Here is a 25,651-nt window from a genome sequence, read left to right on the forward strand (position 1 = left end):
CCTCAGAAAAATTGCAACCTGGTTGAGTAATAATTTACTCAAGTTGAATGGTAACAAAACAGAGGTTCTAATTTTGGGTCCAGATCACTACCTTTGGAATCCCAGACATTGGCCCCCTGAAATGGGTTCATTACCTACCCCGTCAAACCAAGTACGTAACCTAGGTATTATTATCGACAATGATCTAACCATGGAGCCACAAGTTAACCATGTAACTGCCACCTGCTTTACTATTCTGAGATGGCTCAGAAAAATCATCTGGATGCTGCCAGAAGACACGCAGAAGTCAGTGGTCAATCCACTGATCACCTCCCGTTTAGATTACGGCAATGTCCTATACCTGAGATTAACGCAAGCAGTCATGAGACGCCTCCAACTTGTCCAGAATGCCGCTGCCAGGCTGCTTTGCAAGTGTCCCAGAAGGGAAAGAATATCTGGACACATTAAGGCACTCCACTGGTTGAAAATCGAAAATCGCGTCAAATTCAAGACATTGATCCTCATGCACAGAATCAAATGGGGAAATGCCCCAAGATATCTACAATCCCTCGTGCAGGCCTATATGCCGGCTCGCTGTCTTAGGTCTGCATCTCAATGCCTCTTTTGCGTGCCCAAAGTGCGTAGAGCAAAGATTGGAGGAAGGTCTTTCTCGTTGCTGGGCCCTAAGCTATGGAACGCTCTCCCACTGAACTTACGTCTGGAAACTCACTACAACCACTTCCGCAGAGCCATCAAAACTTGGCTCTTTAATCAGTAAAGTCGCTCTGGCCCCCTCTCAGAGTTTTACAATCTGCTTTCAAATATAGTGTCTCTCAGCGCCGGGAAACCCTTTTTGGGTAGCTGTCGCGCTCTAGAAAACTAATAAATAAATAAAAAATAAAAAAATAAATGTTGATAGAGTCTGTGCAATAGGAGAGGCCACAAAATATTCAACATCTTTGGTCTGAGTTGTGGGGTGTGAAACCTATGGAATTAGGCAAGCTCCTGGACTGGAGCTACAGGATTCACAAGTGTTTATCCATCTGTCAATATAATGTGTGGTACAACTCTTTGTTTGCACTTGGCTAGTATATAATTTTAGTACCCTTATTTTCATGGTCATATGATTTACTTTGATATGAATGAATGAAATTTTTTTTATAGAGCGCGTAACTACCCTAAGGCATCCCAGCACTATCAGCGGCAGCGTACTGAGAAGACAACATTACTAGGCAGTGATTTGGAAAAGCCAGGTTTTAATGAGTTTGCAGAAAGGCAAATTGTTGGACTCCTGCCATATCTGGGGTGGGTAGGCATTCCAGAGCCTAGCAGCGTTAAAAGAAAAAGAGCAGCCGCCGCTCCTTGCTTTGAAAAATTTTTGGGACTACTGTGAGCAAGAGGTTGGCCGTACAAAGGCTTCTGTTAGGACAGTAAGGGGTAGCAAACAATTGATTAAGTGGACGTCCTATACCCCAGAATGACTTATGGATGATGCAGAGAGCCTTGAATCTAATTCTCATCAATATAGGCAACCAATGAAGAGTCCTCAGTGCAGGCTTGGCAGATTGAAAATAAGGTATCTTCAGGAGCAGATGGGCTGCACAATTGTGAATGACCTGCAGCTTAGATGTGGTGGCTTGGGGGGGGCTCCCAGATGGAGTGCATTCCCGTAGTCCAGGCGTGAGAGGATCAAAGACTGTATCATTATCCTTCTTGCGGGGAATGGGAGAAGGGGATGGATTTTCTAGAGCATCCTCAAAATGCTGTAGCATGTGGATGAAAGTTTTGCTGCCTGATAGTCAAATGATAGGGAGCGATCAAACCCAGACTTTTGATCTGGTTCTTTGGTGCAGGAGCATGGCCAAGACAATCTGGCCATAGTAGCCCAATATTGAGGATTGGAGAGTTGCCTAGGAGCATAAGCTCCATCTTATCTCTGTTCAATTTCAGACAGGAGCGCTCCATCCATTTAGCTACCTTCTCCAGACAGGGACCTACGCTGGAGGGTGTGTTTTCTGTTACTTTATGGCCACATCTAGTTGGGTATCATCAGCGTATGTAACTATATTTATGCCAAAAGGACAGACTATGTCTGAGAGCAGACTACAGTATACACTGAATAATGTAGGGCTCAGGGAGGATCCCTGAGGTACACTGCAGCTAAGAGACATATGCTTAGAATTCACATCTCTTTTGAAGAACTGAAAAGACCTGTCTTCTAAGAAGGACTGTAACCAAGTGATGACACCCCCAGTCACTCTGAGACTCCTAAGTCTGAGAGTCAGAATGTTGTGGTTAACTGTGTCAAATGAAGTGGTGAGTTCCATGAGAATGATAGCCCCCACACCTCCATGGTCCAAAATTCTCCCTGACTCCTCAGCGACCGCTAATAGAGCTGTTTCCGTCCTATGATTGGGCCGGAAACCCGTCAGAGAGGAGTGAAGCAGGTTGTTAGACTCCAAGAACCCGGAAAGCACTGAATTCATGTGCCTCTCAAGGATTCTACTGATCGCCGGTAGTAAAGAGATGGGCCGATAATTCCCCAGGTGCTCCGGGTCAAGGTTGGGTTTTTTAATTAGTGATTTACCCAAAGCACATTTGCAGGATGGAGGAACCACTCCAGAAGAAAAAAAAAATAATCAAATCAAGAATCACTGGCAGAATTGTTTTTATGGCTACATTAAGAGCATGAGGAGGGGCAGGATCCCAAGGGGAGCCTGATTTATCCAGGACTGAGATCGATTCTAGGAATTGAAGGTCCAGTGGAGGGATGTGTTCTAACAGTACTTCGGTACAGGGAAGGTCGATAACGGTTTGAATTGCTGGGAGGCCTGGTAGCATTGAGAACTAACAGCCACTGCTCTAGAGAAAGCTTAGACCATGAGTGTTCCTGTACTAAAAGATTTCTAGCTAAATCAGAAGCAGTAGAATTAGTGGGATCATCAAAATGCAATTTAAGGTCTTCTAAAATCGAGAAGTTGGGAGGGAAGCCAGCTAAATTAGCAATAATTTCAGGAAGTGCATTGAGAAATTGTCGATGGGCTCCAGGGGAGGCGAGGGGCGATAAATTAGTATGCTCGAGAACGTGTGAATAGGTGAGAGGTATAATGAGAAGGCAAAATTCTCACAATCAGGTAAAAGATCAACCATGACACAGCATTTAAACACATATAAACAGTAGCAATCCTACCACCTATGTCGCTTTTGCGGTCTAGCCGCTGAATAAGATAGCCGGGAGGAAGAGTATGTATGAGGACTGGGTCAGATACATTGTTGAGCCAGGTTTCGGTTAGGAATAAAGCATCACGAAGCTCCTCCTCCAATAATAAAAAGATTTCAGCAGCATGTTTGGGGAGCAATCTACAGTTCAATAACAACATTATGTAAGATGCATGTTTCTTCGCAGAGGGTTAGGCTTCAGAATATGGACAAAATGTAAAATGTCAATGGGGACAGGTGATGTTGATCTTAGATGGGAGCAACGAGTGGAAACAGCGTTTATTTACCACCACCCTTAACCAACGAAGTTAGTCAGGGGAGTAGAAAAATTTGTCTGAAGGAAAACAGACATGGGATATGGCCCCTGGTCCCGGACGGGTGCGCACGGGCGCAGACAGGCTTGCTTTTGGCGCACCAGCGGCAGGCCTGCTGCGCGTGTTCGCAATAATAGGTCAAGCAGCTGGACTGTTGACCGTATGACTCCGGCCCCTGCTTCCTACCCGGAAGTGAAGACCTTGATTGCAACCTGCTCCCTCCACACAACCGGGAAAACCCGCGGTGGACCTGCGAGCCAGGCAGGAAGGTTGCTGTCGATGTGGAGGAGTGTCAGATAGGAAAACCAGCAAAGTATAAATGCGCTTTAAAACTGAGTGCAGATATTTAAAATAATGTGCAAATTCGCAGTAAAATGTAGTTAAAATCCTTTGTTAGAGGAGAAACCAGTAATGACTGTCTTACTTATATGTGAGGCAGGTTTCTCTGTATATTTTGGAAGGCTATTTGTCTAGCTCACTATGAGGGTGCTTCACCTCTCCCTCTCTGCTGGTGCTTTCCATCTCAAGTATTTGAGCTTCTGATTTCCAAAGCTCCCTATGTTTCTCATATTGTAACATGACCCATCGCCTTGCCTCTGATTACTGGTTTATACAGATCCCATAGCTTAATAGGGAAGTCCACTGATCCAGTGTTACTACTAAAATATTTCTTGGTTTCCTATTTTAATACTTCCCTAAATTTATCGTTACACAACCATTAAGTGATGATGCCACACATCCCAGGAGCTTTCCTTCAAACTCACATTTAAATTTATACTGTTGGTGTAGGATTTGTGAGCTATCTTCGAATACATTTGTATGATGGAGACCCTATCTAGGTCAGTTGCAGGAAATAATAAATAATCAATGTGTATGAAAATTCTGTGAGCCCCAAAATAATATGTTAAGCCCTTCTTGTGTGAGAGATGTGAGCTTCAAACGTTACAGAGAGCACATTCTGATGTGAAAGGTGCTAATTGTGTTGACCCCTTCCTCTGTGGTGTGCTCCAACAGTATCAGTCTTCAAGTCCATTCATCAATCCTTTAAAATCTTTACCAATGTACATTAGCCCTGCTGAAGGCTCCAACAACACTGCCTCCAGTACTCTGCAGGAAGTCCCTCGCCAGTGGTTGTACTGCATAAAGTTTTCAACATGTCAAGGGGTTACCCTGCACCTATCATTCACCATTATGTATCAGTTTTTTTTCTTAGGCTATGTTTTGGTAGTTTTATATGGGAATTGTTTCTTAGAGAGTACCACAACTACCTGGATCCCATGGTAAATCCTGCATGCTGGACTCTGTCAAATCCACATATGCCAGGAAAATCATATTTATGTCAGGGCCATGGCACTTTTCCATCTGCATAACTGCGGGCCTTTTAATTGTATTCGAGAACCTATTCTAATTCCATAATAGGAGATGGAATTCTGTATTCCTTGTAGGATTTCAAACTAGCTAAATTGAGCCTTGCCTCTCTAACACTCCCCTCATGGAATTTAAAAATATTAGATCATCCCTCATCTGTTAATTTCTGCCATCTGATAGACTCTGCAGTAGAACAGGAGAAAAATGGTCTATGATAGTACCATATAATCCAGAGGCAACACCCCTAAATTTGCCCCGTATTTTTCAGTAGCTCTGTATCCCAAGCCCAGCTCTCCCTGTCCTGCTGCATTGCTCCTGCTTCTGCTTTCTATGAGGCTCCATAGTGTTTCTAAAGGCTTATCTCCTTGAGTTCCCTGTTTCGTCATTGCTTTCTCTCCTTTCCTCATTTTTTCTTAATGCCTCTCTACTTGTTAACCTCATTTTTCATTGCTTTTCTTCTTGTTCCTTCATTTTCTCCTTGTTCTCCTGCTTTTTCAATGTGTTTTCTCCTTGTGCCCCTGTTCTTTAATTACATTTCTCCTTCTTCCCTTGTTTTTCTCAGTGGTTCTCTGCATATTTGCCCTGATTTTTATTGCTTTTTCTCCATGTTCTCCTGTTTTTCCATTGCTTTTTCTCTTTGTTTCCCCATTTTCTTATTGCTGTTTTTCCTTTATCCCACATTTTTCTCTTTGCTGCTCTCCATGGCCACCTACTCCCACCTGCCGTCGTTTTTACAGCCTCCCGCCAGCTTCCACCTGTGCTCCTCCCTCCTCTGAGGACCTACCTAATGGAAGCAGCAGCGCGACCCCATTGAGAAGGTCCCAGGCAGAGCTCTCCCCATGCTGTTGCATTGCTCATGCTTTGACTTACTAGATGGTTTCCCCCATTTTGTCATTGCTATTCTCTCCTTGTTCCCATTTTCTTTTTAGTGCCTCTCTCCTTGATAACCATATTTTTTCATTGCTTTTCTCTTTGTTCCTCTATTTTTTCATTGTTTTCTCTCCTTGTTCCCCTGTTTCTTTCATTGTTTTTTCTTGTTTTCCCCCTGGTTTTACATTACTTTTTCTCCTGCGTCTTCTCTTGTTTTTCTTAGTGGTTCTCTCTTTATCAGCCCCATATTTCCATTGTTTTTTCTCCATGTTGTCCTGTTTTTTCATTGATTTTCTCCTTGTTCCCTAATTTTTTCATTGTTCTTTCTACTTGTTTCCCTGTTTTTCATTGCTTTTTCTCCCCAAGGACTGTATCTTCCTCAGCGACCTCAATTTCCATATTGACAATCCCAACAACAACACTGCACATCTCCTCAATAGTATGATCAGCCTTGGATTTACCAAGATCAACTGAAACCCCACACACACCACAAAACACACACAGGACCCCACCTTCACCTACTGCACCTGTGTCAAATTGACCACCTGGAACCTCCTCTCCACCCAGGATACCACCTCCACAATCAAATCCATCCACTCAGGAGCTCCAACAGACCCATGCCCTCACCACATCTTCAATCTCAGAAGAATCATCCAGGACCTCACCACCCTGCTCAACACCTTCATCATCACCACAGCATTTCCAAATGCCTGGAAACATGCCAAAGTCAGACCACTACTCAAAACCCCTCCACTGACCCAGGGAAACTCAAAGACTACCGTACTGGAAAAGATCATCAAAACCCAACTCGTGACACACCTGGAACAGAATCAACTAAGCTACACCTCCGAATCCGGCTTCTGCAGAAATCGCAAACAGACCGCCCTGATCGCAGCCACCAATGACATCTAAAACCTCCCCGACTGAGGCGAAACAGCAGTTTTGATCTTCCTCAACCTCGCAGCAGCCTTCAACACCATATCCCACCACATATTGATCAAAAGGCAAAACAACATCGGTATCCAAGTGGACTCCCTCAGATATATCACCTTCTTTATCACTGGATAAACTCAGAGGATCCGGCTCCCACCTTTCACTTTAGACCCCAAGGATATTGCCTGCTGTATTCCTCATGACACAGGCCCTCATCACCAGTTGACAGGACTAAGGCAATGCTATATAGAGAGCTACATAGGAATCAAAGCACACCTCCTGCAGAGACATCAGATCATACAAAATGCTGCAGCCACATTCACCCTTCACCTACCCTGATGAACCCACATCATACCCCACCTCAGGGAACTCCACTGGCTCCCTGTACAGAAGAGATGCTAATTCAAGCTACTTATCCAAACACACAATGCTCTACACAACCAATGACCAGCCTACATTAACCACCACCTGAACTTCCACCAACCATCGAGAAGACTACGTTCCTCGTCCCTGTAACTGGCCAATATTCCCTGCATCTACCGAAGCAGAATTGGAGGATGCTTCTTCTTCCACATCTCAGCAAAGACCTAGAACATCCTACCCATGCAACTCCAGACCATCACCTCACTTCTGAAATTCCAAAGGGCCTTCAAGACCTGGCAGATCAAATGAGCCTCCTGCACTTGCAAGCATCTGGATAACCTGTTAGGTGATTAGCAGTTTTTTATAAATCCTGATTGATAGATTGATTTGAGAGGTATTCATTGAGTAAGGAGGATCCCCTTGTACGGAAGGCACACAGGGCCCGATTCAGAAAGGTAAACTTAGAAGTTTTGTCTAAACTTAGATTAAACGTCTAAATTTATGACTTTGGAAATTCACAAAGAGCATCAACGAGTACTATCTTTAGGTCCAGCCTCGGGACAGATCTCTGCCCCGAGTACAGACATAAAGATAATACTTCTAAATGCCCTTTGTGAATTCCCAAAGTCATAAATGTAGACACTTTGGTCTAAGTTTAGACCAAACGTCTAAGTTTACCTTTGTAAATAAGGCCCTCAGTGTGAAAGTTGGGTGTAGCTCCACCACTGATAGAAATGTAATCCTCATCAGAGGTATTGAAAGGGTTTCTATTGGGTTGCTTCAACAAATCATTAATATTGAGGAAAACTACATCCACCTGATCAATTTAAACTTCACATTTTCTTAAACAGGTGTGTTGGTAAATACTGCTTGCAGTAAATGATGACTAAAAAAATGACAGGAATCGAAAATGGTGCTGAGCAATATAACGATGGATTACACCCAGATCTGTGACTGGGGGTGAATGTTTTGCCAATGTGCAACATTCTGTCCATCATCTTGTGTGTTTTTCAGGAATTGAAAAATACCAGCAAGTTTTGCACCTCCTTGATGGTCTATGGTTTATTCTAAGATAGTTTGAATATTTTCTCTTGCCATTTGTAGACCTGGAAAGATCTTTATTAAACAGAGGAATTTTCCCTCATCACTTGAAATTGACATTCAACAGTTTTCAAACAATCTTGCCTTATGGAAAGTTGTTAGAACCAGTAATGTGAAATTGGATTAAATAAGAATGTTATCTATACACTCAATTAAAATTCAAGTTTTTCTATTAAACATCATTTACAAAATATTGGAGCACTGCTGCCGAATTAAATAACCCAAACTGCATCCTACAAAGTTCAAAAACTCCAAACTTAATGAAATATGAAAGAAATAGTTTTCTACTCCTCTCCAAATCAATATCTGACTAAATAGCATGCTTACCTTACATTCAGGTGTGCAATTCTCCAGCCTTTTTTTAACTTATCCAATGAACTGTATTGATTTTTCACTTTAATTTTATTTAAGGTTATAAATTTACAATGTCACTGTAGTGAATGGCACAATGGATGCTGCAGTCCACGTGTGAAATTTACCATACAGGCCCTGGGTACACTTTGGTGCCATAAACCTGGGACTTCTAGGTAAGTTAAATAAACCAATTAGGAGTAATCCATTTGACAAGGTTGAAAGGGGGGGTCATGTTTACTTTACTACTGGCTAGCAGGGGTAAGGTGAACAGAGTTTTAAATTAATCAACTATACAGATTCCAGTTAAGGGCAAAAAAACTGTGGTGACCATGCAGGAAAGGCAGATTTCCTACATAGGCTTCCCCTACTTAGAATTAGGGTCCATTAACCAGTCCCTTGATTGGCTTCCCTGCTCAGGAGATAAAGTATGGACAATTTGCCATAACTACAATGCACCTGTCTGTTCTATGCCCCTCTAAACCTACTTATGCCTCTCTATCAACACCTTCTCCAGCCGTTAACCCTCTCCATGGGTAATCCTTCTCTTTACCTGCTGACCCCACCTGTGAGGCGCCTAAATTCACCTTGGTTACAGGTGCATGAAAGTAGGTGTAAAGCTGTGGGGCTAGTAAGAAGTCCCCCACTTGCTCCTGAGATCCCTTTGGCCTCTTACATTTCTCACAGTGGGGTTATACACCCTCAGGTCCTAGACACCTTTCTTCCACTCTTACTTCTGCTACCTCAAGGGTAGTATCCTGTGACTGGCATTTCATTTGAGGGTCTATACCCTGCAACTGAAAAGGTGCCTTGCCGCACTTACAGGCAGGAACAACAGTCCCTCTGAAAAGGGACACACTCTTTTTCACTGGTCCTCTCACTATAAATGGCCTCCTATCCATTTCGCTCCATCTGGGTCTCTGTTCCCTACTTTTGAAGGAAGTAACCCCTGGAATGTGTGTTGGTGGGGCACCTCGACCAGCTCTTCTCTCATTGATGGGAGCTTGTTGCCAATGATACAGTCATTGGGCATCTGGGGGCTGGCAATGACTCTGCTCTCAGCCAGTGTCCTATCCCAGTCTATGAGTACCAGGGCCATCCTCCAGATTAATGCATTGAAAGACCCAAAGTTCCGCTCGCTGCGTCCATCCTTACATATTTCAAACTCAATGAGGGTACAGCAAGCAATGACCTCATAGAATGGGAGTCTTTTAAAACGAAGATCAGAGGGCATTGTTTGGGGGCCACATGGAGTGTACGCAAACAGTCGACTACCTCACTCTCGAAAATGTGGCATGAGCAGGAGGGCGGAGGGAAGGGAAGGCAAGGGTAAGGACCCGCGACACCTGAAACAGCTGTGAGCAGAGCATACGTAACTGCTGGAGCACTTAAGATGCCATAATTACACAGCGAATGCAGCCCGCACACATGCATCAGCTGACCGAGCGGGCCAACTACTGGCCTGGCTGGTACGATAGGAAAATACCTGTGCTCCGATAGGGGCCATGCGTATGTCTGCAGGAAATCTGTTATATATGCAACACGAAATACACAAGGCTATGACAGAACACTATACCCAGTTATATCAGTCTAGAGGGCACTGTGCTGATCATGAATTGGAGGGATTTCCTGGCTTCATACAGCTGCCCACAGCCTCAAGGGAACACCAAGCAATACTAAATGGTCAGCCCACATTAGAGGAGATTGGGGACGCCATTGGATTCATGGCCACTGGGAAAAAACCTGGACCGGTGCAGTATTACAAAGCCTACTGTGTGTTACTCACACAAAGACTTCACGTCTTATACACTACTGCCACATAAAAGCAAGAGCTACCTCCCTCGTTGAGCGAGGCATATCTAGTGTCCCTATTGAAGCCAAAGATCCAACGGCACTTGGTTCCTATAGACCCTTGGGCCTACTTTATACTGACTATAAATACTTGTCAAGGTGTTAGCTGATAGACTAGCACCGGTAATCCGTACGCTGGTCCAAGCTGACCAAAATGGCTTTGTGTCCGTACAGAGCACCTCCCTTAACTTGAGAAATTTTTAGAGTGGCGACGGATGCTGTGCAGAAGTGGCCTAGGGCAGGATGTCTCATTCTAGACTTGGAGATAAGATAGCCTTTGATTCCCTAGAACGGGACTACCTGTCTGTGACATTATTAAAATATGATCTGGGCCTGGGGTTCCTTCAGCTGGTTAACCTACAGTACACGGGCCCTACAGTTCGTGTGCGAATAGGACCAAATATATCAGACACTTTTCCAGTGCGCAGTGGCACTAGGCAGGGGAGCCCTTTGTCCCCCCTCCTTTTTGTGCTTGCAATAGAGCCACTGGCAGAGGCTATGCGCACCACACTGGGGGACGGTATACCTCTGGGAGACACAGTACACCAGGTGTTGCTCTATGAGGATGATCTCTTAGTATATGTCAAAGATATTGAGAGGGTGGTCCTCACCAATTGGCGCACCTACTGCAGAATTTTGCCACAATCTATGGGCTGCGGGCAAATGTCGAAAAATCCTGTATAAATGCATTCTGTGAAGGGGGCTGCGACCCAGACTTTACCATTAATGTTAAAAAAGTGCAATGTAGAGAAGAGACTTTCCGCTACCTGGGTATCTGGCTCTTTTGCCAGCCGAGAGACCTATTTCATGGGAACTTGGGAAGAGTCCTGACGGCAATCTGGTCACAAATGGGATTTTGGGGCACACTTCTGCTAGCAGTTACAGGCAGAGAGGCACTGGCCAAGATGGTAATCCTTCCCCAGCTTTTATATTACTTTGCCTTTATACATCCCTGCATGCTTTTTTGCCATGCTAACTAAACTAGTCAGAGATTTCATGTGGGGAAATGCAAGACTCAGAATGGCGCTAGCAAAACTATACTTACCTGCAGACCAAGGGACCTGGCAGCACCTTGCTTTGAACATTACTTCTTAGCTGCTCATCTGCAATGGATAGCCCGCTGGCTCGCAGACAGAAAACGCACAGACACAGCTAACATACAACCGCCGCACTCGCTGGTGCAAATGTCAGGCTCTTCCATCCTGCCACTAGGTAGAGGACGCCAAAACCATTACTGCTTGCGGTGGCATATAAATGCTTCCATAGATGCCTGTACATCACCAGAGAAGTCATCCCCTATGCGCCGACGATACAAGAGGAGGGGTCTCTTAGCGGGCTTACTGTGCTCACTGCACAATCAGTCATGGAGTGACTAGAGGGAGGTCTCCAGACACTAGGAGGCCTATACCACGATGGAAAGTTAATTCCATACACGTCTCTGGTGGACGATGAGGGGTTTCCACCGGGGCAGTTCCTTACACATCATTCACTGATAACCACACTAAGAGCCAGATGGAGGGACATGACTACTGAGCCAAGTCCTTACCTTACCATACTGTACCTACATGTCATGGGACTTCTCAGAATTCTCATACGCTGGTTTGCCGCCTCCCTCAGGACACATGCTTTGCTAAGCCTTGACCCCTCTATCGCAAGTGGGAGCTAGACCTGGGGCGACAGCTGGTAGATAAGGAATGGACACAGATACTGGAGAGTCCGATACGCATACCCAGAAATATGTGGTTTAGGCAAATTCAATTGAACATCATCCACATGGCCTACCTCACGCCTAGCATGATCAATCAATATTTTAACCATGTAGACACGGTGTGCCAGAGATGTGCTGAACTAGGGGCTGGCCTGATACACATGCTATGGAGCTGCCCCTGGATAGGTGCATACTGGAGCGCAGTAGCTAGAATGTTACACACATGCATGGGCCACAAACTGCCTTTTGAATGGCCGGTATATCTACTGAACCAATTTAGGAGGACATCTGCCACTAACGTAGTGTCTAGGTTCCTGGATTTTGGGATAGTGGTTGCTAAAAGGCTCCTAAAAAAGCTGTGGAAAGCAGCGGATCCACCGCATGTACGGGCATGGTGTCACTCGTTGCTTGCATGGGCCAAGGCAGAAAGCATCGCCATTAGACGTGAGGAAACATTGGGACTATGTCAAGACCCCTTAGCAACATATTGGGACACCCTCTTGCATGAGTTGCAGCAGACTGAGGAGTGGGGCCTGAGGGACTGCCCGATTGAGAGGTAGGCGATCAGATAGTGTAAACCACACGTCCCACCAGACGATGCGCTGTGGTACTCCATGGGCACCTACGTGCCAATTAAATGTATGCGCAAGCGTGGACACCACAAACGGGAGACACTAAGTAATGCACTAACAAGGAAGTGCAATGTAAGCTTGTGTGGTGACATGGGGGAAGAGATAATATGGGCAGGTCACTGGTATTGTTTTTGTTGTTTCATCTGTTCAGAGACCCAATATGACAGAGCGGGAAGAACTCTTGCTGAGCACCACAATTGTTCCATTTCCACTCGATTGTATCTATCTGTAGCTCTGCAGAAGATGCAACGATGGCTAGAACATAGATGATGTAAATGCTTTTTCAATCGAGAAACTGTTAAGATACACTAGACATGCATGCTACGAAATGTATAATTGATGCCAAGTTTTGTATCACATTGAAGGATAGCAGATATACATGCATTATTCCATATGTCTTTATTGTCAGTAGAGGCATTGTATACAACTGTTACCTTTCATAAAACTGTATAAAATCAATAGAACAGATTTAAACAAAAAAAATTGAACCTGGGCCATAGAATGAGATAAATCCTTCCTAGGGGCCTGGGTTACCTTACAGATATGCCCTGGTAGATACTACTCTGGGAAACTCAGCATAGCCACCACCATAGTCTGACAGGCACAGGAATGTTTCAGAGCAGTTAGAGGGGCTCTATTTAATTTGACCTTCCTGAAGTGACAGCTCCCACCCTTAGAAATTACCAGCTTACCCTCCGGGTCAACCTCCTAACTAAAGGACACTAGGGCATACTCTACCCTTTCTTCCTTCTGGAGATAACCTCCCACTAAGTTCCCATTGGCTACCCTGGTGAAGGTCCCATCTCTGGGTAGCTTCCTTGGACATACAGAGTAACCCTTTTTATGCCAGGTGCAGAGACAGTCGTAACACCTAGATGGATGAAGTGCGCACTGGGATTCCACCAATCGAACCTCTCCGCATGTACTCATATGAGGTATGGGAATCCTTTCCCTCTAAAACTCTTTTGGGGACCTTTGGACAATCTCTCAGTTTTATCCTTGCATTCCTTCTTTCTCAGCAGAGGGAAACCTGAACCACTCTTCTCACAGTCACTCTCAGATACTTTTTGGACATTCTGGTTCAAATTCATACCTCTGCTTCACTGTCCCTGCCACCACCATCATTAGACTTAGCGATCTTTCTTTGACTCATGTACAGTTATTTCTGGCTTACTTCACGAGACAGCAGAGCTTTATTCTCTTCAAAGGCCAAGGCTCATTTCTTCTCCTCCACTGCCAGTCCTTTTCTTTTATTATTGGTCAAAGGTAGTCAGTTGTGCCTTTGCGTTTGTCTCTGCTTACCTCTACCTCTAACTGGGTCAGACTATGTTAAAACATCATACTCTCATACTGTGTGGTGGACTGTAGCAGGCAGACATCCTCACATGCCCTGAGGGGCTATTTGGTAGTCCTATATCTTGGATGCTTTTGCCAGATACAGACCCCCATCCTCCACCTCTCAGCACTGTTTTCTCCTATCTGAGACGCTGACGCTCTGCAACGTTCCTGGATCAAGTTCCATCCTTTCAAAAAAGGTGCAAAATGTAGGAATGAGATTTAGGAAACATCAAAAAATGCTGAATTAAAAAGATCAATTTCAAAATAAAAAGTTGATTTTAATATCACATTACAAAAGGGCTTTTGAATTAAACTAAAATCACTGATTCTTCACACTTCTCAGCACAGGATCAGCAGCCATAGCATCTTTTCATTCAGCTTACTCAATGGCCTGCCATACCTCAGATATTTCTGCTACTGTCCACTCTTCTTCTTCTACAACACTATCATTATTCAGAGGCAATTTAGAAAACTCCATTCTGAGGCAAGATGGTGGCCGTGGCGTGGGCTGTGTAGACAGCTCAGTCCCCTCTCCTGTTCCTTCGGCGTTTTTCACAGTTACGGAAGGCGTATGGACTCTGGTTTTGCGGGCCGATGCTAATTGAGCTGTGGCCCTGAATGTGAATGCCCATGTCCTCTTAGAGTATGAGAACAAAGTGCTTTACAATCCTGGATTGAATATCGCGGCTCCTGTGGAGGAGACACCGACGGCACGCTGGACGCTGGATGCCGGGCAGGCTTTAGGACCATCGCGGCGTGTATAGCGAGTGAGAGTAATCATGCAGAAAGGTGCTGCGTTGAAGGCTAGCTGAAAGAAAACCGGCGGGGGCTTTTACTGCTTGCCTGGTGGGGAAAAAATACAGAATTAAGGAATACGGTTTAAGCTCCTGTCCGCCATAGACTATAGCTTTCAGTAGAGAAAGAACAAACACTCGGAGCTGGAGCTGAGACTGCCGTGTACTCCAGGGGAAAACACTGGCAGCTGTAAAGAGAGTCGGATGCTGGGCACTTTGTTAATTTCTCGGCCTCGGGCTTCTCTCTGGCGATTTCCTCCAATATTTTTGGGGCTTTGGTGTAGTGTCGTGCGTGCTTGAGGTGGTGCCGCGCTGAAAAAATAGATGCCACCGAAAGCCCATGGGAAAGCAAATGAAGCTGTGAAGGTCACCACGCTCAGCGGGAAATCAAAGGAGACGGAAGAGAAGACGGTATGTGGAATAGCTTCAGCTGAAGGAGGTGAGAGTATGAGTGATTCCCCTACTACCTCTGGCAAGTAGCATTCTAAAAAGGGAGCCGAAATTTGAGGGAAGAGTAGGGCTGTCCCCCGGGTACCCAAACAAGGAATTCAGACTGTCCCCGCGATGTTTGAGAGGCAGAGTAATCGGAACGTGGAACCAGGGAGAGAGATTACGGATGGCAGGGGGGAAGCAGCTCCTGTAGTAGACCAGAGCTCTCAACTACATTTAAAAGATGGACTTTCAGATTTAGTAGAAAGTTTTGCCACTTTGGATACAAGTCTAAATGCAGAGGTACGCTGTGCTGGTCAGATTGAGGGCAGTTGCATTCTGGGAAATGGAGTTCTGGATAAAGCCGTTGTAAGGAGTGGTGATACTGAGACCGTAAACGGAGAAATAGACCCCGCAATAGCCCTGTTCGCTTCAATAGAGGTGGAGCAAGGGGTGCAAGGGGCGCAAATGGGGACAGTGACTCCAGAATCTGGTGAAAATATTTACTCCCTGTCAGAGGCATCTTCGGAGGAGGACTTGAATGTGATCAAAGACTGGGGGGATGACAGTGAGGGTAGCAGCTTTGATGAGGGTTCAAGAGAAAGCACACTTTCCCCCGACTTTAATGTTACTACGATTAAGAAGCGAAGGAAGAAAGGGTCATGGCAGTCCACTCTAGAAACCAATATGATTCCTAATGAAGCCATAAGGAGTGCACGAACGCAAAATATGGTTGATCATGAGGGGGAAATAAGTGGTATAGAGTCATCGAATATGTTAAATACATCAGTGCCTGCGATAGCACTTCCACAGGAGATAACTTTGGCTATAATTTATGAAACTATGATGGGCCACAGAGCAGAGTCTAAAGCAGAGAACATGCGTATGCAGGCCACATGCAGTAAGGTTAAGAATGCAGTTAGGCGGGCAATTAAATTAGGTGTTGAGACTGCTGATAGAGTTACAGAAACGGAGGCCAGAATAACAGCTTTAGGAGACCAAGTTGTGGCACAAAAAGAAGAGTTAGAGACCATCAAGGCTCACCGGGACGACCTGAGCTTCAAACTATCGGATATTGAAAACCAGGCGTGAAGAAATAATTTACGTTTTTTGGGTATACCAGAAAAGAAGGAGGGTGATGATGTTCGTAAGTTTGTGTCCGACCTGTTGACGGAAGCCTTCCCAGCACTGACATCATGGGACTGGCCCAGGGAAATTCAAAGGGCACATCGGTTCCCGTATACAGTCAAAAAAACGCGTCAGGGAGAAGAGAGCCTTCCTAGAGCAATTTTAGTTTGCTTTAACAACTTTTTAGCCCGTGAAGAGATATCTGCGCTTGCACGACCTGACAGGAAGGCAACAGCCAAGGGATGCAACTTCTTTGTCAGACCAGACTTTTGCAAAGCCACAGTCTCCAAATGATGGCAGCTCCGTCAATTGATTTCGGACTTCCAAAAAAAGGGGGCTGTGGTATATCTACAGAATCCGGCGAAACTTAAAGTCACAGTTAAAGGACAAACTAAATTTTTTTTGGTCAGAAGTTCAGGCCAAAGAGTACTTGGACACTTTGTAGGGGTGGTGGTTTCAACTAGACGGATAGGTAACAAACTTGCAGGTTTCTATGACTGTGTTTAGTTTTTTTCTAATTTTGGAATTTTTGGTGGACAGGGGGGTGGGACACGGCACTCCATACTTTACAGGGACTAATAGTCCTTGGGCTTCATGTGATGGGCAGGATGGGTGGGGGGGGTCGAAGGGAGGGGCGGAGTAAGAGGGGGACACAGGGGGTTGGTGGTGGGGAAAAAAGACAGCGACAGACAGTAAGTAGCTTAAGCGGGCATCAAGGAAGCAAGGGAAAGAGCGTATAAGCTGCAAAATACGAGAAGAAAATTATAATGCACTTATGTATAAAACAGGCATGCTTAAGAACTTAGGCTATTCTAGGAAGAAGAGTTGCTCAAGTTATAATGGCTGTGGAAAGGAAAATTAGAATCTGCACTTTAAATATATGTGGCCTAAATGACCCTAAGAAGCGACAAGTGTTAGCAAAAATTGTGCAGGTGTTGCGCATTAATATTCTGTGTCTGCAAGAAACCCATGTCGCCTGGGTTAACAGGGGCTATCTAAAGAATATGGGCTTGAAACTGGCAGTATGCTCTAAACAATCTGGGGTAAAAAGAGGGGTTGAGACATTGATAAGACGGGGAGTTGGGGAATGTGTAAAGGCGGCGGCTGATAAATAGGTCGTTGGGTCATTTCAGAGTTTAAGATCGGGCAAAACAGGTTTACACGCTGCAATATTTACGGGCCCAACCTGGATGACGCGGAATTATGTAATTTTCTGAATATAGAACTAGCGCTGTGGACATTGCCAGTATTATTGTGTGGAGACTGCAATGTCAATATAGATGCAGGGGTGAATATTCGCTCTAATCAGGCTTACATTGGAAGAAAGAGGTTAGCTTTTTCTGCATTACGGAGCTTAGTCTTGGATCATGGCCTGTATGATGTATGGAACTGAAAGTATCCCGAGGACACTGGTTTCACCTTTTTTCTGCCCCGCATGCAAAGTTCGTGAGATTGGACTATTTTTTTATTACATCTGTATTCTTAGCCAAGGCTCAAATTAAAATCTACCCCAAGCTTGTATCTGACCACAATAATATAGTATTAGAGCTGGGTTTCGACTTGGACGAAAAAAGGGAGCTGCAACAAAGGTCATTCGACAGGAAATTATTACTCGACGAGGAGTACTGTCTGCACATGGCTAAAATAATCCAGGAATTTTTCGTTATTAATAAAGACACGGCGTCTGAGGAAATAGTCTGGGATGCTTTCAAACGGTAGATAGAGGGGAAACTCTCAGTTTCTCTAAATTTAGACGTCAAAAGATTTTGGTCAAACATCAACAAGATTTTGAGCAGGTCACTATGGCTGAGTTAAACTTGGCAGAGAAAATACGGCAAGATGCGGATGTAGAGGCAGTACACCTAGCCCAAAGGGATCTCACTATTAAAAGGGCCAGTGTATATGCTAATATTGCTGATCAAATTGGGGAAAAGTTTACTCAGTATAAAGAAGAGGCATATGAGTTTGGCGAGAAAACGGGTAGAGTATTGGCTAAAAGGGCAAGGGAGAAAACGGTCTATAGTGACATCCTGAAATTTAAAGATCTACAGGGGGTCCTCCAAGAGACTAAGGAAGGGGTATTAAAGGCATTCCAGGGTTTTTACCAATTGTTATATAGTGATGATACAGGAGGGGGGAAAGTGGATGAATATTTGAGGGATGTGATCCCTGCAACTCTTTCAGAAAGCCAGCGAATAGCATTGATGGCCCCACCAGTGTGGGGAGAAATTGAATCAGCACTATAAGGCTTGGCTCAGGGTAAGGCTATGGGCCCAGACTTTGGAATTTTATCGGACTTTCATGAATGCGATGAAAAAGGAATTGATCGAAGTTTGTCACCGAACCTTTATGGGGAAGGCCCCTTATTCGTGGTCTACTGCCACGATCGTTGTCTTCAAAAAGAAAGGTAAAAAAGATACCGAAGTGGGTTCTTATAGACCGATTTCTTTATTGAATTCAGACAGTAAAATGTATTCCAAACGCATGGCCAATAGATTAAATGATCTGATGTCGGGACTAGTCTCGTTGAGACAACATGGTTTTATACAGCATAGGAACACTACAGATCATATAAGGCGGATTATATCGCTGTTGGATTGGACACAGGATACGCATTCTCCGGTTGGTGTGGCCCTGTTGGACGCCGAAAAGGCGTTCAACAGGGTCTCATGGAAATTTATGTGGTCTGTTAGGGCAAGGAAGGGGTTTCCAACCGAATTCATCAGGGCAATTCAGACATTGTACATTCATCCGTCTGCTGTTATTCGAATTTCAGGGAAGACCTCAGGGATAGGTGCTCATTGCAAGGGGGATGAGACAGGGGTGTCCCTGCTCCCCCTTGCAGTTCGCACTATATATCGACCCTTTTATTATCTCTTTGGAGAATATTACTGCAATTAAACCAGTGCAGGTAAATAACAGGGATTTTAAAGTCTGCGTGTAAGCAGACTAAGGGTGGGCGTAAAATCCGTTTCGTGGGCGAATTTGCGGATTTTCCGCGATTTCGTGATCCGCGAATCTCGCGAAATCGCTGTAAAATCCGCGAATCAGCGGGGACGAATTTTCAGCCAAGCAAGGGTTACAGCAGCAAGTGCAAAAGTTGAACCTAATTTCTTTGTAACCTTTTACAAAAGGGTTACAAACAAATTAACTTCAACTTGGACACTTGCTGCTAATTGCTTCCTGGCGCCTCGTTATCTACTTGCAACTATTCTCTGACCCTGCTCTGACCCTTGAAGCAGGGTCAGAGAATAGTTACAAGTAGGCAACGAGGCACCTGTCCAAAGAATTAAACCTCATCAGGAAGCACTTACAGATATAAAAAACAGGAAGAAGGGAGAGGATGGCAAATACACCCATTTTGAGTTGTCAGGAGGGGTTAAACTAAAAGAGACCTTTACAGCACAATTTTCATATGCATTTTGCTAAAAATAAAAAGCTGTATGTTCTGTAGGGGCAACTCAGGAATCTGGCCCTTCAGAGATCCGGCCTCTCTTTCTTTCTCTTGTTCTCTCTTTCCTCTCTCTTTCCCTCTCTTTCTCTCTCTTTCTATCTATCTATCTATCTATCTATCTATCTATCTATCTATCTATCTCTCTCTCCCTCTCCCATAAACGACTGCATGGGTAACTTCGCTATGTAAGCGGCTCGCGAAGACGGAAAAAGCCCCGCGAACACGCAAAAAACCCCGCGAACACGCAAAAAACCCCGCGAACACGCAAAAAAACAAAAATCCGCAAATTCGCACAAATTCGAGAATTTTGCGGATCGCGAATTTGCAAATCCGCAAATTCGCGGATCGCGAATTCACAAAATTCGCCCATGCTTAACGCAGATGATATTGCGGTTCTTACAACAGATATTGTAACAGCTTTACCAAACATCATAGAGGCTGCTGAGGCTTTTGGCCGGAACTCAGGCTATAAATTAAATGTTGAAAAACACAGTTTATACATTCTCAAGCCGGCCGCCAGCAGCAAATCAAGCTCGAAAAAGAGGCTACATGTTTAGCGATAAAGATTACAGCCAAGGTGGAGGATATTGTTTCTATTAATGTGGACCCAGTAACAGTATCTTCTAATAAGTTACTAGAGAGAATAAATAATTTAAAGTTTCCACTCTTTGAGCGCAGTAATGTACTAAAGATGCTTATTTTTCCTAAGTTTTTATATTTATTTAGGGCTATTCCTTTTGTTATACCTGCCCATTTTTTCTCCCGTATAGAGAGAATGTGTGCTAGATTTCTTTGGGGGTATCTTCGGGCCCGGAGGACTTTTAAGAAATGTACGCTACCCACCCATGGGCGAATTTTGCGAATCTCGCGTTCGCGAATTTTGCGGATTTGCGAACTCGCAATCCGCAAAATCCGCGAATTCTCGCGAATTTGCAGATTTTTTTTTTTTGTGTTTGCGCGGGTTTCTGCCAGTTCGCGAGGGTTTTGTACAATGTCGCAAATTGCGAACTTACCTGTCGGGTCGCAAGTTTCGCGAACTTGTTGTTTCTACGTGTCCAGCCTGTTTGGGACACTCTTCTTCATCACTGCCACTCTCTGTCACCATTGCCACTCTCTGACTACTCATGCCACCCTCTGGCCCACCCATGCCACCCTCTGTTTCATCACAGCACCCTCTGGTTGTCCAGTCAGTGTACATTATTGTGGCAACGCAAGCACACCTTCCCTGCCTCAAGTGACCTGAATTAATTTGGGGCTGATTAATGTGTCACAGAATATTTTTTTAGCTGGCACCTGCTTCCTTAGTGCTTCCTGATTAGTGAACTTTTGCACTTGCTAAGTGCTTTCATTGTTGCAAAATTAGTTACAACACCTGCCCTGCCCCAACTGACAATAATGAATTAGGGGCTGATTAATGGATTTGAACTGCCAGCCTGGCTCCTGCTTGTCTCCCTTAGCTGTAATTCAGGCCCTTTGTGGCATATGTGTAACTATTCTGAGGTTCAGAGCAGGGTCACATAATAGTTGCAACTGGCAACTGAACTCTGGAGGGGCCCCTCAGCAAGCACTACAGGAAATGGCTACTAATGATGAGCCTGAACTTTTGAACCTGGTAAGTAGTTTCAGTTTTGATTAGATCGTATTTCTGCAATTTTGCACTTATTCGCGGGGCGCGAAGTTGTACTGGGAAGCCGCGAACTCACGCGAACAGTGCGAGCAGTGCGAGCAAAATCCGCTGCTCGCGGATTTGCGGATTTTGCGGGAGATTCGCGAATCTCGCGGATTGCGAATTTCCCGAAAATCCGCAAAATCCGCGAGCGAAATGGATTTTCCGCCCACACCTAACGCTACCAAGAGAAATAGGAAGTTGGGCTATCCCAAACTTTCAGTTTTATCATTGGGTAGCTATTTTACAGCATATGGGTGTGTTAATTCTACCGGAGGACCCAACTGAGGATTTTTCTGCCCCATCTATCTACGAAATGCTTATGGGTGCTGAGGCTAAGCAATGCTTAAATAGAATTGTAGAGCCAAGCTATTATAAAAAAACTAGATTTAAGACTATATATACTGCTTATGTAATATGGAGGGCAATAAAGAGGAGGCTCGGAATTGGCCTTAATCTAAACTTCTACACACCTCTTAAAAAATGCTCTATTCTTCCAGAGATTTTTAATGATCAGGTTATGATGAGGTGGCATAATTTGGGGATTCATAAGCTTGGGGATTTATTTTCGGGGGCCAGTTTGTTTCTTTTGAGTATTTAAGGGAGAAATATAAATTGCAGCTTACCGATTTTTTAAAATTTCTTCAGGTATGTAGCTATTGCGAAGGGAAACTTTCAAAGAATTCAATTATATTAGGGAAAATTGCGGTTATTGAAGCAGTTAAAGAGGGATACAAAATGGGGCCTCTATATCAAATATTCTTGGAAAAGGTAGAAGATGATTTAATGACTCGGAGAGTTAAATGGCAAAATAAATTGAACATCGAACGAGTCGATTTGGATAGAAGCATAGAATTGGCATCTAATGTATTGTTGAACGGCTCTCTGATTAGTCAACATTTTATGTCAGTTTTCGAATTATATTATACGCCAAGTAAACTAGCAAAATGGAATACTGGGCGGGGGACAAATTACAATCGATGCGGCTTATTTGCAGCTGATGCTGCTCACATGTTTTTCCTTTGTCCTAAGCTGGCCCAGTTTATTGTCGATGTAGAGTTTTATTTAATGAACAGTTTGGGCATTCAAATATAACTAACAACACCTTTGGTTATCTTTGGATGTTATGATAATACGTCTCAAATGGGCTCAATTGCAGAGGAAGGCTTTATTTTTATTTGCATGTCTGTGTTTAGATCTTGTATCACGTCCCAGTGGCTTGATGCTGATCCTCCAAATTTTATTAAGTGGCAAACAAAATGACTCTCTATGTATCATTTAGAAACAGCTCTTTTTAAGTTAAAGGGTATTAGGAAGAAAATAGCTGGATATAAATTATGGTCCCCTCTTTCTAACTGGATACATTTTGAATGAAAGTCTTAATCCCCAGTGTCTTTTTTTTTTGTATAATATTTAAAAAAAAAAATATTTTTGTATTACTTTGTACTTATCTGCAAGGGGGGGTTCTGAGAAATGGGCTGCATTTAGTAGCTTGTTTATAAAATGTGTCAAATGAACTGGAAGGGGCTTGTGAAGGAACAAGTATGTATTCTTGCTGTCTGTTTGCTGTCTGGAAACTCGATAAAAAATGTTTTTTTTTAAAACAAACAGAGGCAATTTAGACATGTAGTCTGCATTTATGTTTCTTGCCCTTGGAACATATTTCATTGAAAGGTCAGACTCTTGCAAACAATGCAATCACTTTACAATGAGTAGTGCAGCTTCTGCCAAACCAGCAGTGGAGAACAAATCAACTAAAGGCTTGTGATTTCCCCGAATCTCAAATTGGATACCTCAGACAAAAATACAGAAGTGTTGTACTCCCCACCAATATGCCAGAGAATCCTTTCCCACAACTGAGTACGTTTTCTCAGCACCCTTTAGGGTCAGTGATGCAAATTCTATGACCCTTTCTTTCCCCTCATGTTCTTGCATCAAAATCACTCCAAGTCCATAACCACTGGCATCGGTGACAACAATAGTTCGGTTCGAGGGATTAAATGATTTAAGTGTCACAGTCTTCACAATTGCTTTCTTTATGTTATGTTATGTTATTGAAATTTATAAGAAGCGGGCAAAAACCAAAAGGTGTCCTGGCACTGAGCTTGTTGGAACCGTGAGCCGAGGTGATCGATCGTTTCCCTCACCGCGAAAATAGCCAGGTCTTTAGGATCCTTCTGAAGGCGAGCACATTGTCAGCGTTCCTTAAGTGAAACAGCAACTCGTTCCATGCCTTGGATGTGCATGTGATAAAGCTCCTCTCTCCCCAACCCGCTTTTTTAAAAGTAGGCGTTTGAACAAGTTTTGCCCCCAAAGATCGTAATGTCCTACTGGGGGTATACCATTTGAACCTTTGCCTCAGATGGTTCGGTCCGATCTCAAAAAGGGCTTTAAAAGCTGTACAGAGGGCCTTAAAGTGAACTCTTTGTTTCACTGGGAGCCAATGCAACCGTGCCAGTTCTCCTCGGACGGACACACATTTTGATATACCCGACATTAGTCTGGCTGCAGCATTTTGAACCATCTGACTATTAAGCTGCTGTTTTGGGGCATTCAGAGTCAGAGTCAGAGTCAAAAATACTTTATTTGATTATTTTAAAATCCTAAAAGTATACTACACATACAAATACACAAGTATACACAAATATACACAAATCAACAATGCAATTCAATTTTTAAAAAAAATTCAATTAATTAATGGGGAATGTAGACAATTAATAAAAAACAAAACAAATAAAAACAATTAAGTGGGAAAAGTAGGAAACAATTAAAAAACATAAAAAGACTTCATATACCCTAAATCTGTCATATTGATGAAGATTTATATGTAATTTCATTTACCGAGTTACTTAATCCCCAAAAAAGTCCCCAAAAAGATGGACAACTCTTGTCAGTATAAAGATAGACTAGTCCTGTATACATTCTGTCATTGGGGTTCTCAGCAGTCTATTCCGTTTAGCACGCATAGATGTTACCAAAAAATTTGCAACCCCAAACATCACAATAGGGGACACCATAAGTTGTAAAAACAACAATGCAGGTTTTACCTGCTTGAATCTCTTGTCCCTTAAAAGAGGTATGATGTATTTCTTTCTGCCCTCAACAAAAAAAGGGCAGAAAAAGACAAAATGTATCAAGTCTTGATCAGTAAAGTTATCACATTTGCATGGGACATTTTCATTAGGGGTACACCATTTCATATATTCACCCAATAAAAGATGCACTTGATTAAAACGAAATTTCGTCAGAAGCCATCGGTGGTATGGTTTGTTCACAATAGTCAAATAAGGCTGCATAGTCATGGTTGATATTACTGAATAATGTGCCCTTACTGTAGGTTTCTCTATTTCCTGGGCTTCACAATAGATCTTTCTGTTGTTCGTGAAATGTACTTTTATCCAAGTAATATCATCTTTACACAGGCTTTCGGGGTTAAAATAAAGTTCTGGGCGACCCAATTGTGTAGCAATGGTTTTAATATGTGTCAACCATTTTATATCTTTGGCTCTATCTCGCCCCATGCAGTCGCTGATGATTTTATGATTTAATGTCAAACTAGGGTTCAGCCATAGTTTAACCCAAAGGAGTAGTGGGGCCATTTTAAGTACATCCTCAATATAGCCTATCCCTAGTTCCGTATGCACTGCGAAGGAAGGGGTCGAATGTGGTATGCCCATTAGAGAACGCAGGAATTTGTTCTCTTCCTTCTGTATTGGGGTAGGATCTTTATGACCCCATATCCCAGCGCCATATTTTGCTAGAGCCAAAGTTTTGGCTCTATACAAGGTCAATATGGCTTCTGTGGGTTTCCCTCCCAGCCTTTTCACGAAACTCAGTATGGCCGCAGACGACCTGCGCACAGCCATCGCTTTATTTGCAATCTGGGGAGTCCAGGTGCCCATGTCATCAAATATTACTCCTAAATAGGTGAATATTTAAACTTTTGACAACACAACACCATTACATCGCATGGTTTTCGCAAATTTCTTTCCTTTCCCCAGTGACATAACATGTGACTTTTCCATATTCACAACCAGGTCTAATTTCTGCATAAAAGTCCCAAAAGAATCGAGGAGCCGCTGTAAGCCATTTGGGGTTCTAGAGATAAGGACCGTATCATCGGCATACATCATTCAGATAAATGCTGTTACAA

This window comes from Lissotriton vulgaris, chromosome 4_1 (genome assembly GCF_964263255.1).
Source record: "Lissotriton vulgaris chromosome 4_1, aLisVul1.2, whole genome shotgun sequence".
Classification (NCBI taxonomy): Eukaryota; Metazoa; Chordata; class Amphibia; order Caudata; family Salamandridae; genus Lissotriton; species Lissotriton vulgaris.